Source organism: Loxodonta africana, chromosome 4 (genome assembly GCF_030014295.1).
Source record: "Loxodonta africana isolate mLoxAfr1 chromosome 4, mLoxAfr1.hap2, whole genome shotgun sequence".
In the NCBI taxonomy this organism is placed as follows: Eukaryota; Metazoa; Chordata; class Mammalia; order Proboscidea; family Elephantidae; genus Loxodonta; species Loxodonta africana.
The window spans coordinates 163,875,887-163,887,170 of record NC_087345.1 but is presented as its reverse complement, the minus strand read 5'-3'; positions in this window follow the sequence as shown (position 1 = coordinate 163,887,170).

The following is an 11,284-nucleotide window of genomic DNA, read 5'->3' as shown; positions in this document are numbered from 1 at the left end:
CCTTGGAAACTTGCTGTTTAACTTACAGAACTTTGGACTTTGTGGACGTGAGCAAACTTCAACATCTACTTATTGCTGATGTTGTTGGTGACTGTGCCTAGACACCATTTTTCCGGATTTCCTTTGCACCTGAGAACTGTCCGCAACCAGTAATAACATGAAAATACCATAGCTTGTTAGTTCGTAGATTATACAGTATTTCACTTTGAAAAATAGATGTGTTACTAAGAAGTGGTTAAGTGGTTAATAGAGTGAACTTCTAAATATAAAAACTCTACTTTCTGATTGGCTTCATTTATTTTTTTAAATTGAAGATGTTCATTCGGAAAATATTTTAGCACAAATACATCATAATACACATATGCATACATTAAACTTTAAATTTTTTCACATTGAGGTGAAGAGTAATCATTTTAATTCATTATTAAAATAGTTACTAGATCACAAAATGTAAACGCTAAATGTTTAAGTTTTTTTTTTTAAACTTTTTATTGTGGAGAATGTCAAGCATACATAAAAATGTGTATATAATGATTCTTTATGTACCCCTCACCCAGCCCCAACAACCAGCAACCCCATGGCCAACCCTGCCCCATTTACACTCTCACACATATCCTCTCTTCCATATTATTTTGAAGTAAATTCCAGATACTCTATCATTTTATCTACAAACATTTCAGTACTTATCTCTAAAATATAAGGATTACTTTCATTTTTCAAGTAAGCATAATACCATTATCACACCTAAAACAAGCAGTCATTATCAGGAGGGACGAGTCTCTGGGTAAGGACATCATACTTGGTAATGCAGAGGGTCAGCAAAAAAAGAGGAAGGCCCTCAATGAGATGGATTGACACAGTGGTGCAACAAAGGGCTCAAACATAGCAACGATTGTAAGGATGGCACAGGACCAGGCAGTGTTTTTTCCTGTGTACATAGGGTCACTATGAGTCAGAACTGACTCGGCGGCACTTAACAATGATGTCATCAAAATAGCCAGCCAGTGTTCAAATTTCCAGTTATCTCATAAATGTCATAATTCATTTTAAAAAATCAGAATCCAAATAAGGTCCATGTTTTACGATTGATTGCTGTTATCTTCTGAGTCCCTTTTAAATTATAGTTCCTCCTCCATATCTCTTTTTTCCACCTTGCAACTTATTTTCAAGAAACTGGGTTGTTAATCCTAAAAAGTTTCCCTCCTCAAGATTTTGCTGATTGTATTCTGGGATGGCCTTTAACATCTTTTTCTGTACTCTGTATTTTCAATAAATTGTCAGTTGGAAGTTTGATCCATGTGTAAAATTTTTACATGTTTTCTTTGGCTTTCATTCTTTTTTATTCATTCCGCTTTTACTGAACACCTATTATGTGTCTGTAGAAACAAAGATGTATCAGAGGAACTTAGATTGGCGTGAAGGAAATACACATACACAGAATTACAATCAATGTGTTAGATATTAAAACAAAGTTTCAAATAGCTACTAAAGAGAGAACAACTGACTTGCCTGAGGGAGTCAGGGGAGGCTTCACTATGGAGGTGACTTTTGAACTAGATTTTGAAATATGAGTAGGGGTTGTCCAGATGAGAACACCAGAAGGGAGGGAGAGAAGATAGGCAGCCAATTTCCAATCCAAGGGATCAGCACATGTGACGGCAGAAAATCACATAAGACAATAAAAACAGCTCAAAGATCTACCGAAGGCAGAAACATTGGTAAGTGTCCCTGAACGGGATAAAAATATTTTACTCTCTCTCCCCTATTTCTACACCAGGAAAATTGGCTGCTTAGCTCCTGCCTCCTTAGTCTGTAGAGAAGTTAATGGTTTTTACTAAGAGTTGATAGTCTCGGCCAAGAGGAGTAGAAGCCGAGTATAGAGAGCATTCCAAGAGCAGCAGAGAATGAACCACAGGAGATGAGTGGTCGGGTGATCCCAGTACTCTGTGACAAAGCTTTGGCCAGCGCCCAGCTGGCTGTTCTGCAGCTGGGACCTTTGGCACATCTCATGATTGGCATAACATTTTGCACATGTATTCAGAGGCAGCCTTTGATGAAATGGTCAAGTGAGTGAAGTTTATTCTTGCTATTTCCTCAGCCCCATTAGCATGCTCTTCTCATCTCTCCCTGCCCTCTCCCTCTGTGCCTGGTAATATAGAGAAGAATCTGATTCTGCAAATAAGATGCCTGGAGGAGGAAGAATAGAGGGAAATGCAGAAATGGGGGTGGAAGGAGGGTTGTGAGAGGAGACCTCCTAGTACAAGGCTTCCAACCATCCCAGTCAGCCCTCTCTGAGAGAGTGCCAATTCCCACCCACCCTACCCTGCTCTAAACCATCCTGGATTTTTGTCACTTATTTTTAACATGTCCTTATCATTTCCACTTTGGGTCATGCTGGCCCCTCTGATATGCTACTCCCATCCCTCCCCTCATGATTCAAGGCCAGCTCAGGGGCCCGCAGCTCTCATCCCTGAGAAGCCTCTCATACTACTTTGGTTGGATGAACTGCTCCCACAGCACACGTGCAAATTTTCATTTCTGCACCCACCACTCTGTATTATAAGAATCTGCTATGTCCTCCATATCGCCTCCATTTGATACCTTCAAAATTTTCCAAAATCTTCAGTCCCTGTGCCTAGTCTCGAGCCTGGCACATGAAGATACACAGTAAACATTTGCTTTGTGACTAATTCAAAGTATTAGCTAGAAAGGTTTGGCCTGCATGCTTTGCCTCACTCTACCTTTTCTCCCACTTATAAGAGGGTTTGTAGATGGTAGTTCTAGAAATAATGTCCTGAGTTTGCCATTTGTGCTGCAGGAACAGTCGTAATCATGGAAAGTAGGAACCAGGTAGGCAGGGATGTAGGAGACTGCCTAAGGCTGTGTTCTTTAGAGAACCAAAACTAGTAAACTATAAATAGAGAGAGAGATGTATATCATGGAAATGATTCACGTGGTTGTAGAGGCTGGAATGTCCCAAGTCCGTAGGTTAGGATAAAGGCTTCTCCTGATTCACGAGGCTGCAGAGGCTGGCAAACCCAAGATTGGCAGGTCAGAGAGTAGGGCTCTTGCTCACAAGCTGCGAAGATTGATGAATCCCAAGATCAGTGGGCAAAACTGCAGGTAAGCTGCTAGCTCAAGTCCCAAGAACCAGAGGTCAGACAAACAGGAGCCAGCTGCAGGATCCAGCATGAGCAAAAAGCCCCAAGCCTTGCCAGAATGTCCGCTTATATTCAATGCAGGCCACATGCCCAAATAAACTCCCTTTCAACTGATTGGCTACTCACAGCAGATTCTATCATGGGGGCGATCACATATCAAATCTCAGTAGAGAAGTAATCACGTTATACAGCTGCCAAAACACTGAGAATCATAGCCCAGCCAAGCTGACAATCTTAACCATCACAAAGGTCTAGAAGTCTTGGTTCATCTCCCTTATATCTGTCATGTCAAGTTGGGCTCCTGAGTTCCTAGGGTAGCGCAGGTGCATTTTACACGGTTCCTAATACTGTTGAAAAACACCTTACCAAAATGTGCATCACCTGAGTAAGGGTGATGTGGCTTACTAATAATATGACAGGTAGTCCAGATATTTCAAAACATCGCAGTCATGGGAGTGGAAATTTAACTTTTAAAAGGTCTTTAATTGAGAATTTCTGGCCCAGACCAAGCCAGTGTTGTGGGATTGCTAAAGGTTAAACACTAAGAGAGCCCTGGGCCAATTCCCTTGCTCCCTATATTATTTTGCCCTCTTTTATCCAACTTAAACCAAGAGGAATCTATTTAAGACCAAGGAACTTGCCAGCTGGGGTAATCCAAATAAGAACAGATTTCTTTGGCTAGAATTATTCCCATAAATGTACCACTTTCTGCCTGGCATTAGTGTTAGGCCATTAGAGCTACTCTGTAACTGTGTTTCGCATTTGTGAAATAATAGGTTCCTCCCAGCCAGCAGCTCTGAGACACAGCCACAACTCCAAGATGCAAATCAATGTTCCCTTATTTAATAAAGTGCTTATGATATAATAATTTTTAAGATGTGGATATTAAAAAACTGGTAACCAACAACAACACAAAATTCAAATGAAGGAAAACCCAAGTTTCAGAAATCAGAATGACATTTACCTGGAAAAACTTCCCTTGCTGAGCGGAATATGAAAATATGAAATATAATATAAAAGTGTACATTTTTGTGATTCTTAACTTTCAACCCAGTCTTTGAACAAGTCTGCTTAAGTATTAATTTTTTAAGAGCCTTGGTAACTAATTTCAGATGTGACTTTGTGTTAGCAAAAAGTTCAGATCTATCCACAGTTCAAGTCCATTGTTCCCTGCAGGGCTTCTAACCAGTTCTGCCTGGTTCAGTCACGGCCAATGAAATGAAACCCAAATGGACCCCAATTTTTAAAATGTCTGTGAACGAGAACGATAACTAGAATGGAAAAAATTACAGGTTGAAGCCCTGCGAAAAACGTAATCTCCCTCTTAGAAAACAAGGGCAGCATGAGCGCTGCATAGCAACCAAATCCCTTGATGGGCAGAATCAGAAATAGCGGCGTCCACTCAAAGATGGCAGCCAACTGAGCCACTTTAAGTGTGTGTTACGCTCTACAATCCTAGCAATAAGCCAATCTCCAGCATTAGGGTCCTGAAAGGGCTCACTAAGCTTCTTCTGAGTCTCCCATTCCAGGACTTCGACTCGTATTTTTCCTGTTCCGGTTATCATTTTACTTCACCCAATTTTTAAAAATTCAAGTCTGTTCCAGTTTTGCTTTGTCGGCCTTGACTAAAGTGGTTTGAACCAGTTCAAAGCCCTGGTTCTCTGTGTAACTGCCCGAGATCAGTGGGGTATTGCTGTCTGATGCACCAGCGACAAATCATTTCAGCTGACAGCAAACTGCCACCCCCCCCATCACACATTTTTTTTTTTTTTAAGTTTCTTTGGCATCCAAAGAAGTTGAATACATCTGATAAATGTCTGGCACAATTTGGATAAGGTTCAAAGTAATTTTTTTCTGAGTAAAAAAAGTATAGTAAAGATGGAGAATGAACTGTATTCACTTTTTCAAATCCCTTAAATATAGATTCTAATTGCATATTGTTATGATTTGCTACTCTATCATCATTTCAACTGTATCTTACCTACGGAGCACACAAAAGCTAGCAATAATTCTTACCTTACAAACTTGAAAGATAGGTTTATTAGTTTAGTAAAACATGAGTAAATAATACTGTTTTGGTAGTCCCATAGCTCTTCCTTGGCTTTTCCAGCTAATGCCCTCCTCAGAAATCCTACCATAGCCAAAGACAGCACGGTAGACGAACAGGTGACTATGACAAAGCTATTCCTCTTCTTCACCCACACCCCAAAGTGTTCTGTTCTACTCTGTTTATAAATATTGCTCCATTCATCTTTATTGATCTTCTTTTGAGATGGTCCATCTATTATTGAAAGTGGTGTATTGAAGCCTCTGCAACTATTATTGTAGAACTATATCTCCCTTTAATTCAGTCTTTGCTTGCTTTATATACTTAAGTTAGGTGCATATATATTTATAGTCCTTATATCTTCTTAATGAATTGACCTTATTACCATTGTATAGTGTTCTTCTTTGTCTCTTATAATGGATTTTGACTCGAATTCTATTTTGTCTGATATTAAAGTCACCACACCAGCTCTCTTTTGATTACTATTTGCATGGAATTTTTTTTTTATCCTTCCACCTTCAACTTATTCGTGTCTTTGTGTCCAAGGTATGTCTCTAAGGTTGTATACAGCATGTAGTTGAATCATTTTTTAAATCCATTCTGCCACTCCCTGCTTTTGCTTGGGGCCATCTTTATTATAGACACCAACTCACGTAGTCATTACAGGAATCCAAAAACTAGGAACAGAGCACAGAAATTTCTGCTCCTGACCTTTTGTACTCACAATTGGAGACTTCTGGAAACTTCTAGTGTGCAAAGGGATATTGACGGTTCACACGGTCCAGCCCTCACTCCCAGGCATACTCACATCTGAGTCTTAGTAGGAAACAAGTCCAGGGCATCTTTTATCCCAATCTTGTTAGAGGCCATGGGAGTAGCGACAGTAAGACTGTAGTCAGGTGTCTGGGTTCTGGTTCTGATTTTGAAACTAACTAAAAAAGTATCCTTGGACAACTTCTTATTTCTGGTCTTCATTTTTCTTATCTGCAAAATGAGGACATTGCATCAGGTGATCTTCTAAAGAACCCTCAGATAATGGTAGATTATTTTTGAAGATGGTCATAACAATACCTCCTACTTCAAAGACCTGTTTTCTTTTTTAGGTATAAATTACCTAGTAATTACAATAAAATGCATACATTTAAGGGTTAATGCGTTTTTGACAAACGTATACACCTGTGTAGATACCTCCGTAATACAAATATGGAACATTTCTACTACCCCAAAAGTTCCCTCCTTTGCTTTTGCTGACAATCCCCACCCTCCAGCCCCAGGCACCAGTGATTTGCTTTCTGTTGTGATAGATTCGTTTGCCTTTTCTAGAATTTCATATAAATGGAATCATAAATAGTGTGCTCTTTTGTGTCTGGCTTCTTTCACCCAAAATAAGCGCATCTTTTTTTGCAAAGTGCCTGTACCATTCTCCTGTCAAAAAGTAGAATCTATTTGCTAATCCCTTGAATCCAGGCTGGTCCTCTGACCTGCTTTGACCAAAGAATACAGCAAGAGTGATGCTAGGTGGCCCTTTTCACTCCTTTGGAAGACAGCTGCCAGATAAAAATGCTTGAGCTACACTACTGAAAAAGAAGAAGACCCTCAATGAGAAGGGTTGACACAGTGGCTGCAACAGTGGGCTCAAACATAACAATGATTGTGAGGATGGTGCAGGACTGGGCAGTGTTTCATTCTGTTGTATGTAGGGTAACTATGAGTCGGAACCAACTCGACGGCACCTAACAATAACAACAAATGAATTATGTGAGACCACATGGACAGAGAGAGGCCAAGTGGAAGAGAACCAAAGCACTCCACCTGTCAGTCAGCACCAAGGCCCAGACATGTGGGTAAGGTCATCTTGGATTCTCCAGCCCCAGTGGGCCCCCCTAGTCAAGATCACATGGAGCAGAGAACAACCATCTTTACTGAGCCCTGTCTAAGTCTCTAACCCCTAGAACCGTGAGCAAATAAAATGCTCTTTGTTTAAGCCACTAAAATTTAGGGTGGCTTTTAATGTAGCAATTGTTAACTGAAACAGTGAGTCTTCTACCCTGTTTTCTCTTAAGGTTTAACAGAATTTCTTTCAAGTCCTGGAACTATTAGCTAACTACACAGATGTTTCACCTTAAATCTTTCTTTACTAACTTTTATATTGTTCTTCCTTCCGGTATCATAAATTGCATATGAATTCTTTCTAATTGCAGGATTACGCTATTACCTAGGACACGGACTTGAAAACTGTAGAGTGCTTTTCTTAGATTTCGCTTCTACCGGATTAGAAAAAAAACAAAAAAAATCTCAAATCCTTTCCCTTGTCTCTTAGATCCAGTGCTCTGGCATTTGAATTACAGTGTGTTCCAGTGAAAATATTGTAGAGTTTGGGACCCAGGAGCCCTTATTTTACACCTAATGAGCTGTATGGTTCCGGGCAAGTGTGAAAGCTCACTGCACCTGATTTTCTCCACGTAAAATATGGAAACGCTGGTGGTGTAGTGGTTAAGTGCTACGGCTGCTAACAAAAAGGTGGGCAGTTTGAATTCGCCAGGTGCTCCTTGGAAGCTCTACGGGGCAGTTCTCTCTCCTGCAGGGTCGCTATGAGTCGGAATCGACTCGACGGTATTGGGTTTGGGTTTCTGGGTTTTAAAATCAGAAATATCTCCTGGGCTGGTAGAGAGAGGATAAACTACAAAAACAGATAGGAGAGTTATTCAAAAGCAAAAGTGCTTTCCATTTCCATAACTCTGACACGTCCTCTGCAGTGATATGTGCGTGCCCCCCACGCATGAAGTATTCTGTCAAGGGATTGAACGTGCAAGATTCATTGTCTACCACCTGGAGGACAAGATAAACAGCATTTCTGCCTTACAACTTTTTGTTGACGAAAGTGAGCTCTGTGTGTGTGTGTTTTATTTTGCTATTCTCCCCATTATATTTTATTGTGTGCTGTTGAAGATTGGTTATGGTCAGGCAAAGTCTGGGTGGAGGAAACATTCTCATGGGAGAGCGAAAGCTGAGGTTTACATGAAGAGATGCACTGGCTTGTCAACAACTTAACAGTGGGGCTTGATTAAGACTTTTAGAAACCACCCCTAGTACTGAAAGATTTATGGTAGTCCACCCCTGTCCACAAATGCAATTCTAAATCAAAAATCATATGAAACCATAAAAGAAATGTACAGAAACCCACCAAGTTTCCAATTTGCTTCCATGACAGTTACTTCAAAGCTTTGTTTGAAATGTCAAATAAAAAATTTCAAATTCTTTTCTCTTTTTTTCCTGGTGCCCCTGTTTTCGCTGATGCCCCAGGACAGCCGTTCTCAAAGAGCAATCCCTGAAGCAGCACCTTCAGCACCACCTGGGAACTTGTTAGAAATGCTAAGTCTTGGGCCCTACTCCAGGTCTTCTGAATCAGAAACTCGGGTGGGGACTAGCAACCTGTGTTTCAACAAACCTCTCAGGTGCTCCTGAAGCACTAAAGTGTGAGCACCACTGCCTTAGACAGATACTTGGGCTGCCCACTACACTGTTTCTCAGTCTGACTGCTCATTAGAATTTCCTGGGGGAGTTTTATAAAAATACCAATACCAGAACTCTAACTTCGTAGATTCTCATTTTAAGCCAGTATTTTTTTTAAGCCTCCCAAGTGATTCTAACAAGTCAACCAGGGCTGAGAGCTGATAGCCCTGACCCCTAGGCTTGAGCAATGGGGAGAAGAGTGGAGCAGAGAGGAGGCTGATTGCTTCCTCCATTTATACTGAAGAGAATGATCAGGAAAGCAGGGATAGTTCAGAAGATTGTTTGAGCAAGTTTGAAATATAATAAATTTAAATGTGAAATGGGGGAGGGGAGTGTTGTAATTAAGCCACTGAAGGAACATTTGGGGCAGTAAGCAGTTTGGACTGAAAGAAAGGGAGGAATTTTAGAGAAAACTGGTGAAAGTCAACACAATCAAGATAAATTAGGCTTGAAAATGCCTTCCGGGCGAGCGTTGCCCACTAGAACCCTGTCGCACATTTAATTTTGAGCTTCTTAGCCAACATTCCTTTTACTCCTTTAAAGAAACCAAAATCCTAAAAAGGCACACCTTCATTATTTTTGGTCTCTTACTCACTGGATAGTAATTAGCTTCACACACACAGTAGCCAAGGAAAGGAAACCAGGAAGATAATTTTCAGACTTCTGTAAAACCACAGCCAAAGAAAGAAAACTTGAGAAATGGATTCTTTTGGGTAAAATATAGGTTTTTTTTTTTTTTTAAGGACCTGATTTTTAAAATTTATTTTGTCATATGCACTTTATTTGATATGTTCATATTTTGGGTGATGTGAAGACAGAAAATAGAAATGGGTTTTGAAAAAAAAATGGTGAACAGTAGAGGCCCAAATAGCAATGAAGAAGGTGGTGGTAAATGAAAGAAAAAAAAAAAGGAAAGATTTAGTGAAAAGGTGAAAGAGGCCCGAGAGTGGAACAATATAAAAAAGAATAGGGATTTTGTTTTGTTTTGTTCACTGCTATACTAGAGCATGGGAAGCCCTGGTGGCCTAGTGGGTTAACTGCTACGGCTGCTAACCAAAGGGTCGGCAGTTCAAATCCGCCAGGTGCTCCTTGGAAACTCTACGGGGCAGTTCCACTCTGTCCTATAGGGTCACTATGAGTCTGAATCCACTCGACGGCACTGGGTTTGCTTTGGGCTTTTGGACACTAGAGCATCTACAATGCCTGACACATAACAGGTGCTCAATAAATATAGTGTACTTATTGATTGAATGAATGATTTCCAAGGATTTACATACCAGAATACGAGATTGATACATGAGATCTTAAGCCTATTTTTTTTTAAGAGTTTTCGAACTATACCTGACTTTTCGAGCCAGTATGTGGGTCTTTTCTAACCAAAGTTCCAAAGAAAGGGAGATTATGACGGGGTAATTCCTCAGTGGAGCTGACAATTCTGATCCTCTTCACTCCCAAATAAAGTGAGCACTCCGTTTTCACTTCCCTCAAAAATAACCCACCATTTATGAATCAGCATCCTGTGGGGCCATTTTTGAAAGGGGGTTCAGGTAGTAGAAGGCCTTAGTCAGCTAAATTTCATCTGAAACACAGTCCCCAAATGTGTCTCCAAGCACCATACATCATATACAGACTCCTGCACAGAAAAAATATTGACGACACATTGATGTCATCTTGTAGGTGTTCTTAATGTTCCAAAGCCCCATGTCTTGCTCATCAGGCACATCACCCAAACTTCCAGATAACTGGAATAGTGTAGTCCAAGGACCATAGAGGAGCAGTAGGATAAGGCTTCCATTTTCCTCATAGATTTTTTAGTGGGCTCACGTCAGAGACTCAATCTGTAGGATCCTAGAAGTAAGAGCTCATTTCTTTTACTATTATTCTTTGAAAACAAAATGGTGGAGTGATTACCTCTTCACTATTCATTATTATTGCTCCAAAAAACAGATCAGGTTTGAAGAGATAGATTTTCCTTGTGTCCTGTGGCTTTGGGGTTTTGCTTCTCTCACAATGCTTTTAAAAAATGTGCCCTGTTTTCTACTCATTCATTCATGCAGCAAATATTTACAAAGCTTTAACTACATTGCCAGGCACTGTACTAGGCTTCAGGAAACAACAGTGAATGAACAAATAACTCCCTGCTCTCACAGGTGTATATCGAATGGAGACAGAAGACAGTAAACAAATATGAAAGATATATAACATATCAGGTGGGCATAAATGTTGTGAAGAGAAATAAGAGTATGAGACATAAGCACTCTAAACCCACATTGTACTTCAGTAATATCAAAAAAATATTACAGTTCCCTATTTTCTGGCATTGTGGGTGTGTCCTCAAATAGATGTTGTCCCAACAGAGTGGAAGCCCGTTTCTCAGGTTTAGTTTCCTTCCACCTTCTCTGAGTAGGCACTTTGATTAGGTATTTATAAAAATCGTAGAATTGGGGAATCTCATAGTATGTAGCCCCTCTGCCAGATCCTCCCTCCCCCTCTCTCCTTGCCTCCCTCAGGCCAACCATTTCTGTCAGGACCTGAGTCTGAGTCACCAGTAGGGCTCTATTAC